Source organism: Mesoplodon densirostris, chromosome 2, assembly GCF_025265405.1.
Source record: "Mesoplodon densirostris isolate mMesDen1 chromosome 2, mMesDen1 primary haplotype, whole genome shotgun sequence".
Classification (NCBI taxonomy): domain Eukaryota; kingdom Metazoa; phylum Chordata; class Mammalia; order Artiodactyla; family Ziphiidae; genus Mesoplodon; species Mesoplodon densirostris.
The window spans coordinates 99272435-99283694 of record NC_082662.1 but is presented as its reverse complement, the minus strand read 5'-3'; positions in this window follow the sequence as shown (position 1 = coordinate 99283694).

The following is an 11260-nucleotide window of genomic DNA, read 5'->3' as shown; positions in this document are numbered from 1 at the left end:
ATAATACCACTCACCCACACCCAGAGGGCACGTATTTTGAGTTCTTTCCCCAACATGGATTTGAGTGGTTTTAACCACCTTCCTCACCCCTCTGAGGTGTCCTTTTGTGACCCAGGAGCACAGATTTCCAAGATTAGCAGGTCAGGGCCAGGGTCACCATCAGTGGCCATCGAGGAGCAATACAGTTCAACCCACAGCCCAGACCCTGTAGTCAATTCTCCAATCACTTCCTGGGTGCCGGGCTCTGCACAAGTCTTGGTAGGGGAGAGAGTTGATAACCAAGGGTCCCTGTTCTTTCTGGACTGTTCATCTCATAGACAAGACAGACACAGAGATAAATAACTCTCACAGAAGACAGACCCTAACAAAGGCTTAGTTGCAGAACCAACCAACAAAGTGCTAGCACGTTTGCCTCCCTCACTAAACTCTGAGAAGAAACTGTCTTTATTTCTCTGTTTCCTCAGCACCAGACCCAGGGTCAGGCCCACATTTGTGCACAATAAATGTTTACAGAATGAATGAAGGGACCAAGCCAAGTCAATGGAAGACACTTTCCATCACTAACTAGATGCCCTCTTTCGGCTTCCGGGCTCATTTTCTCTAGGAAACTTTATGCAGTTATAGAAGTGGAACTTTCCTCCTTTCTCTCCTCACTCAGCTTCTTAATGGTCTTCCATTCTGCCAAGGCAATTGTCATGGGAGCTGTAGAGACTTAGACACCACCACCAACTCCAGGGCCATCCCTTGGAGATTTGGGAATGATCATTTTTATAATATGTAAAGTCAGATGACATGAAGATAAAGGCATCTTACGATGGGTTTACTGGATGCAAAGAATGGAAAAGCACTCGTGCAAGCCAAAATAAAGGAGGTAATTATTATAAGGTTACAGTGCAGCTCATGGAAATAAAGCTCAGTCTCTTGGAAATTGGATCTGGGAAATCCGAACTCTTAGAGCTCAAGGTAGACACTCTCTTTGATTCTCTTTCTCCGAGGCCTCCACAGCATCTTGTCTATTTACAATGGCTGCCATTTTCCTCTCTGCAGCTTATTCAAGAAGCTTCTCTGCTTCCTGATACCTTCAGCCTGTGGTTTGTGGGTGAAGTCCCCACAATAATCTTTGAATTCCGATTGAGTTCTGGCTCTGTACTTTAAATTCTTGAGAGGGTGAATCTGATTGGTTATTGACCAGCGATGGGGTTCAGGGCAAGCTGCCCCCCATATGCCACTTTGACATATTGATTATTTTGAATTAAAGTTACTTCAGCAGCCAGTGCAAGAAGGATACTCTGACCCTCCTTTGCTCCCTGAAAGCAGAAATAAATCTCCCATATGAAAGGTACCTTCCCTGTTCCGGGAGATAGAAGGCATCCTTATTACCAGAGATAGGGAATTTAGAGCTGAGAAGGCTATACAGGTATCCTCTACTTTTGGAAAGTTCACTTTACGCCACTTCACTTTTACGAAAGACCCACATTTGCATCTGTTTTTGCTAACTGGAAGAAATATGAAGAAGATTTTCGCTTTTATAAAAATGTGTGAAAAGCAAAAGCAGCATCCAGCAATTGTTTTGCAGTGGGCTGTTATAGAGGCAGCGTGCACCCCGAATGGCAAGAGTGGTACCGCCAAGCTCCTCCACCAAGAAATACACTCAGCATCTTGGCATCAAGCTGCCGTAGCTTTGAACTGTGTCTGTAAGCATCTGTGCCTTATCTCCATTTATTTTGTGTATTTGTTAGCAAGATAGGTCCTAAGGTAGTGACTTCTTTGCTTTATACCATTTCCGTTTATGAAAGGTTTCATAGGAATGCTCTACTTTCGGACAGCAGGGGAACCTGTACAAACAAACTTTGTTACTTCTTCATCAATTTACTACCCCAATCCCAAACTTCTTTGTCTTGTCAATTCCTCACAAATTTATTGTTTCTTTGTCTAAAAGGTATAAAAGCTGCCTGCTTTGGTCCCTTCTTTGTGTTTCATATTTCTATGAGCTCCTGTACATACAAAATTATAGTGTGTTTTTTCTCCTGTTAATCTGTCTTGTGTCAATTTAATTAATAGACCAGCCAAAGAACCAAGAAGGGAAAAGGGGAAAAGGTTTCCTCCCCTACACCAGCCAATAGATAGTTCAACATTGAGACAGGATCTGATTCTGGTCCAATCAGCAGTAGTTGGGGGTTGGGGGTGGGTGGGAGGTGGAGTCACATGGGACAAATATGGCAGCTTGAGCTTGTCCCTTCTGTAGGGTTTATAGAACAAGAAAGAGCTTGGCGTGGGGCGGGGCGGGGGGAGTTCTCCAGAAAAAAAATAACTATGTTAGATCCATCTTGAGGTCATTAAAGGTCCACAACTTTAGGGAAAATCATGGCAGAAGAGGGGACATGTCCAGGTCATGGTGTAGATAATTTAAAGAAACGTAAGGTAATTGCGAGCGATTGTGTGGTTTGGCTTCAGGTCACTCTTAGCCTTTTATGTGTGAGCAGAGCCTCCTCCTCCACCACCAGCTGCCTCCCTGAGTCACTGTACAACTGTCAGTGAGAGGGAAGATTCCTGAAGCATGTGGCAGGGACAGTCTCCTCCTCCATCCCATAACCCACCCCCCTTCTGCCATGCCCTAAACTAGAAACAACCCCACATGGTTGTCTGCTTTCTGGCAAATCTGGGCCTAAATATTTCCAGGAACAGCTAGCCCTCTTTTCGTTGCAATGTCCTCTAAAGAAGGAGAAACTGTCCCCTTGCACCACACTCGCAGGCTTAAACCCCTGTAGCCAGAGGCTACACAAGGGCAGGTATTTGGGGTAGGAATGAACCAGTCCAAACAGATCTGAGCCCAAACGCGTTTTGCTTCCTATTATTAGCTTTTTGCTCTTCAAGAGAAGTTTTCTATACTGGATTTTCCTGATGAACAGGCAGGTTTCTGGATTCAAAACTCTTCTAAGAGTCCAGAGACCTAGGTTCCAGTTTTATCGCTATTACGTTAGTCATGTGACCAGGGCCAAGTCCCTTCCCCACCCTAGACATCAGATTCTTCATCTCTAGGAGAGGGAATTTGGAGTAGGTGATCTCTACGTCTCTTTTCTTCTTGACCATCAGTTGCCCAGCCTTTACCAGGACCACATGTCAGTACTCAGCCTCCTTACCTCAGCAGGTCACCCTGAACTCACAGCCGCCCCACCTCTGAAGGTTTAACTGCTCTCTTCTCTGCTTAATTTCTCTGGCACCCGGGTGGCCTCTGACCCTTGGAGCCTGCACAAGGGGATCGGAATGCTCTTGACTCTGGGGAGTTACTCCTTGCTTTGTTTTTCTGCCATTTCTACCCTCCTGCAGGACTGCAGTCTTCAGCATCCCTCTGCTTGCCCCCATGCCCTCTTGAAAAGATCCTTCAGGAGTTCCATTCAGCTCCCTGGTGTCTACACCTACTGAAGGGCTGATCTTCCATATCAGTAGACTCCTCCGTTGTCCCAGATTGTGTAACTCTGAACTGAGGTGACTGCAGAGCCGCAGAGTCTGCAGAGGATGAAGGATGCACTGCAGCTGCCAGGCTAGGCCCCGCATCCTGCAGTCAGGCCCTCAGGGCCCTGATTGGCTGCTGCCCTCTGATGTTGTGTGGGTGGATCAGAGGACCCAGGCCTGCTCTAGCAGACAATCCCTCCCCCACTTGCAGCCTTGGTCCCCCATCACATAGTGCTTCTGCTTTTCTTCCTTGTTTCTCTGGGAGTGCATTTGCTCACACTCCCAGTTTGTGCTCAGACCCTCCAATGAGCAGCTTATCTCACTGAAGAAGCCCAGTGGCCACACTGTGGGATGACTCACAGGACTCATGGTGAATGTGTGGATTCAGGGTCATCAGGCTGCTGGGCTGCCTCTCTCTCAGTCCACCCTGAGGTATCAGTATATCCTCACCCAGCTCCTTGGCTTTGGTTTGAACTTTCCAGGCAGAAGCATCTGTCCTTCATTATAGTTCCCTCTTAATCCCACAGTCCTCATATCTCCCCAGTAGCTCGTCCTCTGGGAGACCCACTGGCAATACCTGGTACTGGAGGGTCTCTCTACATTCAGTTTATTCTCAAAGGAATGAGGCTAATAAATGGGCAGTACCCTAAGAGAAAGGGACCAGGAGGGGACTGTGTGGGTGGCATGACTTCAAGAAGGAGTGAGGAAGAGGTGGACCAGGTATGGCCCCATCACTGGAGGGGAGGTGGTCAAATCACAGTTTTCCAGGTGAGAGTGATGAAGCATCAATAGCTCTGTCCTCTAGAAACTTCCAAGCAACCTGGAAAGTGTTCATTCATTCATTCATCCGTTCAAGATTTACTGAGCTCCTGCCCTGATGTAGTTTGTATAGGTAATGTAGAAATAAACAGATCCCATCTCCTGCCTTCTAGGCTGCCACTTGAGGTCAAGAAACACAGAAATAGATGATTAAAGTACCATGTAGCACATCTTTAGCATGGAGGAGGGTGGGCTGGGGAAACTGGCAATACCTGATACTGGTGAGGGTGTGGAGCAACTGGGTCTTTCACACAACACTGGTAGAAATACAAAATAATACAGTCACTTTGGAAGACAGTTTGGCAGTTTCTTAAAAGTTAAATATATGCTTACCTTACAACTCAGAAATCTCATTCCTAGGTATTTACCTAAGAAAAATGAAAACATATGTCCACATAAAAATCTCTACATGAATGTTTATAGCAGTTTTATTCATAATTGTCTAAAACTGGCAACAACCCAAATGTCCTTCAACTGACAAATGGATACACAAACTGTGGTACATCCATACTTTGGAATACTACCTAGCATTAAAAAGGAATGGATTTCAGATATATGCAACAACTTGGATGAATCTCAAAAGGATTATGCTGAATGAAAGAAACCAGGCTCCAGATTCCATTCATGTGACATTTTGGAAAAGGTAAACTAGAAGGGAAAAAATAAAGCCCACCCAGATTGGTGGTTGTGAGAGGCTGGGGGTGGGAGGTATGGTTGACTACAAAGGTGTACGAGAGAACCTTTTGGGGTGATGGAACTGTTCTGTATCTTGATTGTGGTGATGGCTACACAATCATTTGTGTTTGTCAAAAATCATACAACAGTACACTAAAAAGGGTATATTTTACTCTGTGTAAATTGTACCCCAATAAAACTGACTAGAAAAAAAATATGGTATGGTTTAGATACTATGCTATAGGAAGGCCTAGGGGGTGTTTTCTTCCTCAGAAGGTGGGTGGCCCTGTCCTGAAGGTGAGGTAGATGGGAAGTGTGTCAGGAGGATTAAAAACGGCCACTGAATTTAGAGGGTCACATCCTGCTAACAGGAAGAGAACAAGATCGTGGCTAATGGCATGGCCGATCCTAAGAGAGGCTGAAATGAAATTTCCCTATTCAGGGAAGGAAGCAGGAGCCAGATTCTACATGTATTTAGGAGTGTGTTCCTGTGGGGCATGGGGAGACTGGTAGTATCTGGAATGTATAAATTTAGGAAGGACCCATGTCCATAAGCAGTGAGGGGTTGGGGGTAAGGATGGGCCTTGGATCAGCTGAACCCATGTGTGTGAGCACAGCAATGAGCCAGAAATGTACTTACGTGCCTCAGAGTTTACCACTGCTTCAAAGAAAACCCCTAGACAGCACCTGCAGTATAAATAGCAAACAAGCAAACACGACATTCTTCCACATCAGAATGGAGCAAAGATGTTGGCACTGAAACAGCCTGAAGGGGTCCAAGAGCAGCCCCACTCATCCCCAACCCCTCCCAGTTGCCCCCTCAGCTCCCAAAAAGCTAGCGCCCCTCATCCCAGCAGACCCCACCCCACATGGGCTCCCGAGCCATCTGCAGCCAAACAAGTGATGAATGGCAGCCCTCCCCAAGGGCGCTGCCTGCGGAGGCTTGCAGGCTGCTTGCTAAGTGGAAGCTTCAGAGGCCTCTGGGGCTGCTGCCGTTTGTTTTGCTACAGGCCCCTTGGCGGATGCTGTTTGCTTGGCCTGCCCAGCGAGCCAAGGAGAGAAAGTGGGGTTCCCTGGGGGGACTAACCAGGCGATGGTGAGGGGACCTCAAAAGGAGCAAATGCCGCCATGACAACAGTGCATCAAGGCCTGGGGACCTCAGGGGTGAGGGAAGCCAAGATTTCAGATATCTCCCAGTAGTGAGGTCCTTTGGGGTACAAATGCCAAGGACTTCAGGGGGAGAATCGGGGCCCATCACCAAGAGTGAATTTTAGCAAAGGGGCCAATCAGGGCCAGGAATAGCAACAACAGCTGTGAAAGTCTCAACAATAGCTGAGAGGAGACTGGAGCTAGGCTGCTTGAGTTCAAACCCCAGCCCTGTCCCCTATGGGGTTTTTGCCCCTAATGCCCCGAGGCAAGTTTTTTAACGAGTCTCCGTTTTCCTCATTGGCAACATGAGGATAGTCATAGCACCTACCACCCAGGGCGGCTGGGGAGACAAATGAGTTATCCTGTGGAAAGTGCTTAGAGCAAACCCAGCCAGTAAGAAGGACCCAAGGAGGGTTATCCACAATGAAGGATGATGCTGGTGGAGGAGTTCCAAGCACATTCAGGGGTTGGATTTATTTGTGGGACCAGATTTGTTCTGCACTGTGGCCCCCCACCCCTACCCCAGGCTATGAATATTTCAAGGTCTGTTCAGTTCAGTTCAGCCTGCAGCAGTGTGGGAATCTGGAGGACACAAAGCCTGATCGGCTACTTAAATTTCTTAGCTCGTCCTTTCTCCCCGCTGTTCCACAGGCTGGAGCCAATCGAGTGAATTGCACTTAAGCATAGGAGTGCCTGCTCCATGGTGCTCCTTCTGTCCTCCCGCAGAGCTGGGGAGCCAGTCCCCATTCTGTCCCTAGCTAATACCACTGCACCACAGCCTGGCATCACCATGTTTTCAGGAGGGGAGGGTCTAGTTCTGGGCAGGACCTAACCTGTCCTACCCACCTCCCTGGGCCTCTCTGAGTTCTTCTTTGGGGCCCAGAACAGGCTCCCTGGTGCCGAATGGAAAATGATGTTTCCTTGGGTTCTCTCCCCAAACCAGTGAAGGTTAACATTTTGACATATGCATGTCGTAATCCAAGGAGCTTCAAGCAGCCAGAACAGTGCTGGGTGAGCATGCCCAGTGCTGCCTGGGGAGAGGGGACCGGATGAGCCTCTTGGGCAGCCCTGTCTAAAAGCCCCTTTGGGCTTTTCCAGAAGGCTTTGGTCCCAATGGCTAGGGGCTGTCCTCTGGGTGGGATGGCTTTTTTTTTCCTGCTGCTGGAGACCCATCAAGACTGATCATTCTCCTGTTTACCCACCTGCCATTTACAAACCTGTTTTCCAAGGCTTCCAGCTTAAGACGAGCCTAAACACTACAAAGGAGAGATTTTTCTAGGGATTTTCAAAGGGGTTGGGGGGAAGGCACAGGGTAACACAAGTTCTAGTATAGCATCAATAAATTATATTTGGATATTGCAAGTGTTTGTGTATTTATTTTCTTTTCCTCTTCTACATTTTTTTTTAATCTTTTTGGTCGAATCCCTTTTAGAATTTCAACCTGCCTCATTGTACTGAGTCCAATTCATTTGACCAGGAGAATGGGGTAGTTTTGTACTCAAAGGGGAGGCAAAGCCCAGAGGTAAAGAGATGCTTGCAAGGTGGCCTCTTCCGCGCCTCCCCTTCATTGATCACCTTCCCTCACTCAAAGCTCCAAAGAGCTTGGTTTTGTTTTAGGAAGGAAGATTGTTCCCTTACAGACCTTCTTTCTTCCCCCAAAGTAGACCTCCCCACTAGAAGAGCTGTTTCTTATTCTATGCCTAAAATTAGATTTTGAACCTATCAGTCCCCCACATGAAATGTCCCCCTCTGACTGGTCTCCTTTGTGTAAGGGCCACTAGGAACACCAGAAACAACCGTGGGTCAGATGATGGCCTGGTTTGGCGTGGCCCACATATTTCTGGGCGTCTGTCTGTCTGTGTCACCCAGACGTGCTCCTACTTACCCTTGGTAATCCTTTCTGGACCAAGAGTGTCAAAGTAAATATCACTCATTCTATCTCCAGCAGCAATCTTAGATGGCCAAGGAAACGTCAGCCTTGGAAAATAAACAGCCCTAATATTATCCCAGACATGTGGACATGTTTCCCCAGCAGGAGTGGAAAAAAAAAAACTTTAAATTCTCATGTATTTTTTAAAGCATGCCTCCTGCACCCAAACCTCCCATGATGGCACTAAATGTATTTTGGCCCAAACAACAGTAACTCTTAGCCAAGGGACGAGCCAGCATCCAGCCTTCAGTTCCTTGGGCTCAGGGCAGGCAGCTGCCCCCAGAACAGGTTGAGCAGTTCACATCTTCTGAACCCACATGTCCCCTCTGCTGGTGGGGGGCAGGGTGCAGCAATTCTAGGGTCATGGCACATGGCCTCTCCTTCCATCGTAGAAAAATGTACAAGTGATAGATGAAGACAGGTCACTGTGAGGATCCCAGATGGCACGCTGTCACCAATGAGCACTCACTGCATACAATAGCAGTCATGCACGATGAGTCATGAGGCCTGGGTGCAGCATGTGCCATTGTTCACAGGGCTCTGTTCTCAGCACGGAGGCTCTATAGAGGCTCACAGCCCAGTGCTCACAGGTCTGACAGCCCAGTTGGAGCAGCAGGACATCCTTATCGTGATAAGAGCTGATAGTGCCTGACTGTGCACATAAGTGCTGGAGAAAAGCTCTCAGAGGAGGGGCAGCCCAGGGAGGACTGCAGAGGCCAGGGCCAATGAGGTGCAAAAAAGAAATGAGATCTGAGTGGGGTCTTAGTGCAAACCTAGACCTCAAGTAAGTAGGGAGGAAGAAGGTGCCTAGAGCAGAATCAGGAGAGGCAGTTTTTTTAGGGGGTTTTTTGGGATTTTTTTTGTGGTACACGGGCCTCTCACTGTTGTGGCCTCTCCCGTTGCAGAGCACAGTCTCTGGACGCGCAGGCTCAGCGGCCATGGCTCATGGGCCCAGCCGCTCCGCGGCATGTGGGATCTTCCCGGACCGGGGCACGAACCCGCGCCCCCTGCATCGGCAGGCGGACTCTCAACCACTGCGCCACCAGGGAAGCCCCAGGAGAGGCAGTTTTGATGAGTCTAATAGAAACAAGGTAAGGCAGAAGCACAACACTACTATTGGGTTGGCCCAAAAGTTCGTTCGGGTTTTTTCCCTAAGGTGATACATGGAAGCTAGACTTTATCCTGTAGACAACAGGGGGTCAGAGTAGGTTCAAGAGACAGGTCTCAGAATGTAGGCTACAAGACTCAGGCAGTCCCTGCTGGCCTGAACTTGACGTTTGCATTAACAGAGAGGCACCTGCAGAACAATGGTACGCACCAGGGCAAAGGTGGAAGGAGAAAAGGGAGAGGAGAGGCCAGGAAAGGAGAACATGTATATAAGAAACAGCAAGCTTCCAGTTAGGTCAGAAGACAAAGAACACTCCCATGGGGTAAGACAACCAGCAGTATACAATAAGCGTCACATAATTGTTATAGTACCCAAAGTCTGTTCTTTTAAGCAAGCAGAAACACTTTTAAAATAATTTATTATATATTATATAATTATTATATTTTTATAATTTTAATAGCATGGAGTCAAAACTTATGGAACTTTCTTATTTAAATAATTTTAAAACAAGTTAGAAAATTAGAATATTCTGTTCTAAAACAAATTAGAAAATTTCTAAAACAAATTAGAAAATTCTGTTTCCAATTCTTTTTAAAGTGTACAGATACGAGAGATTTAAAGGTATTACAAGCAGGGCTTTAGTCAAAACAGTGTAACAATGGAAACATCCAAACGTGTTTTCAAGTGCTCTTTCCTTAGCATTGAGTTTATTTTTTGAGAGGATAAAGCGTCACTTTTATCTTGAAGGGACAGATCAAGAGTGCTTATTAAAAAATCTGACAGCCATTTGTCATCCCAGAGAAGGGTAATAAAAATCGAACATTTGTCTGCATAAGAAAAACATGTGATCCATCTGTAAGCCTGGTAACTCTCTTAAGCAACTGTTTTGAGAAAACTGGAGAACTTCTGTGTGATATGAAAGATCTTCCTGTTCACTCCATATCCCATTCCAAAGTAATGTAAAGACTCTATTACACTTTAAAGGCCTTATTTTTACAAATTAACAACATCAGTGATAACACTTCACCTTTTGTGCACGTCTGGCTTGACCTTCTTTGCTGTTGAGTGAATGTCTATCAGGTGTGTTTCTATCTTTGTTAACATCGCCCCAGGTTCCACTTTTTATTCCAGTTAATAGTTATTATTACTAACAAATAATAAAGCACTTTTTAAGGAAATAATTTACTCTTCTCTCACACGTTTTTCCTTTAGTGGTTCAAAAATAGTCCTTTCTCCTATGTTTCTAGTATTTAAACAAAATCTAGCAAATTCTATTAACTGAGATGTTAGAAATCTCTATACTTTTAACCAAACAAAAAGCAAACTTCCTATAAGGCATATTTTGCCTTAATATTTATTTCTTTTAAAATTTCTTTTAAAATTAATTTTTATTATTTTTTATAGTTGCTTTACAATTAATATTTATTTCTTAAAATTTTCAGCAATGTTTTCTATGTATCTTTCAATAACCATATTTTTTTTGTGCCATATATTTTTTGTGCATTATTTCAGTCTTTTTTCATGGTAGAAAAAGCAAGGGTTTTCCTAAGGGCATGTGGGATTTTTGTGTTTTGCAATTACTAAGAAAGACCCAAAGACTCATATATGTTTATCATTACATTTAATGAAATCAGAAGTACTGGGGTAAGTATTGTAATAACTTTGAGCATCAATGAAATAATTAAGGAAGTTTATGTTCATGGTCTAGATGCTTAGTTTTTAAATAGCTTACTAATTGGACAGCTTTCTACTATCATTAGCTAATATCTCAAGGTAAAAACTCTTAGGTCAATAACCTTTATTAACAATAATAAATGTCAAACATATTTCAGGGATTTATTGCTTCATATCCAATTAGTTGTCATTGCTTTTGCCTTATAATATAACTAAGAAAGAGCTTAACCAAGAGGAGAAAGGCCATTCCAGACATTTTCTTATTGTTTCTTATGTTTGCATTATTGATAATATCTCTAATCAGGTTCCTTGGCAGGTATCTTTTAAAGCATTTGCTCATTTGTGAAGATTATATAAATACATAGTAGGCACTCAAAAAGATGGTGGTTGAACTGAGGAAAATCTGACAGATGATACAGTCATCAAGTCATCATTTCCTCCTTAAAAAGCCT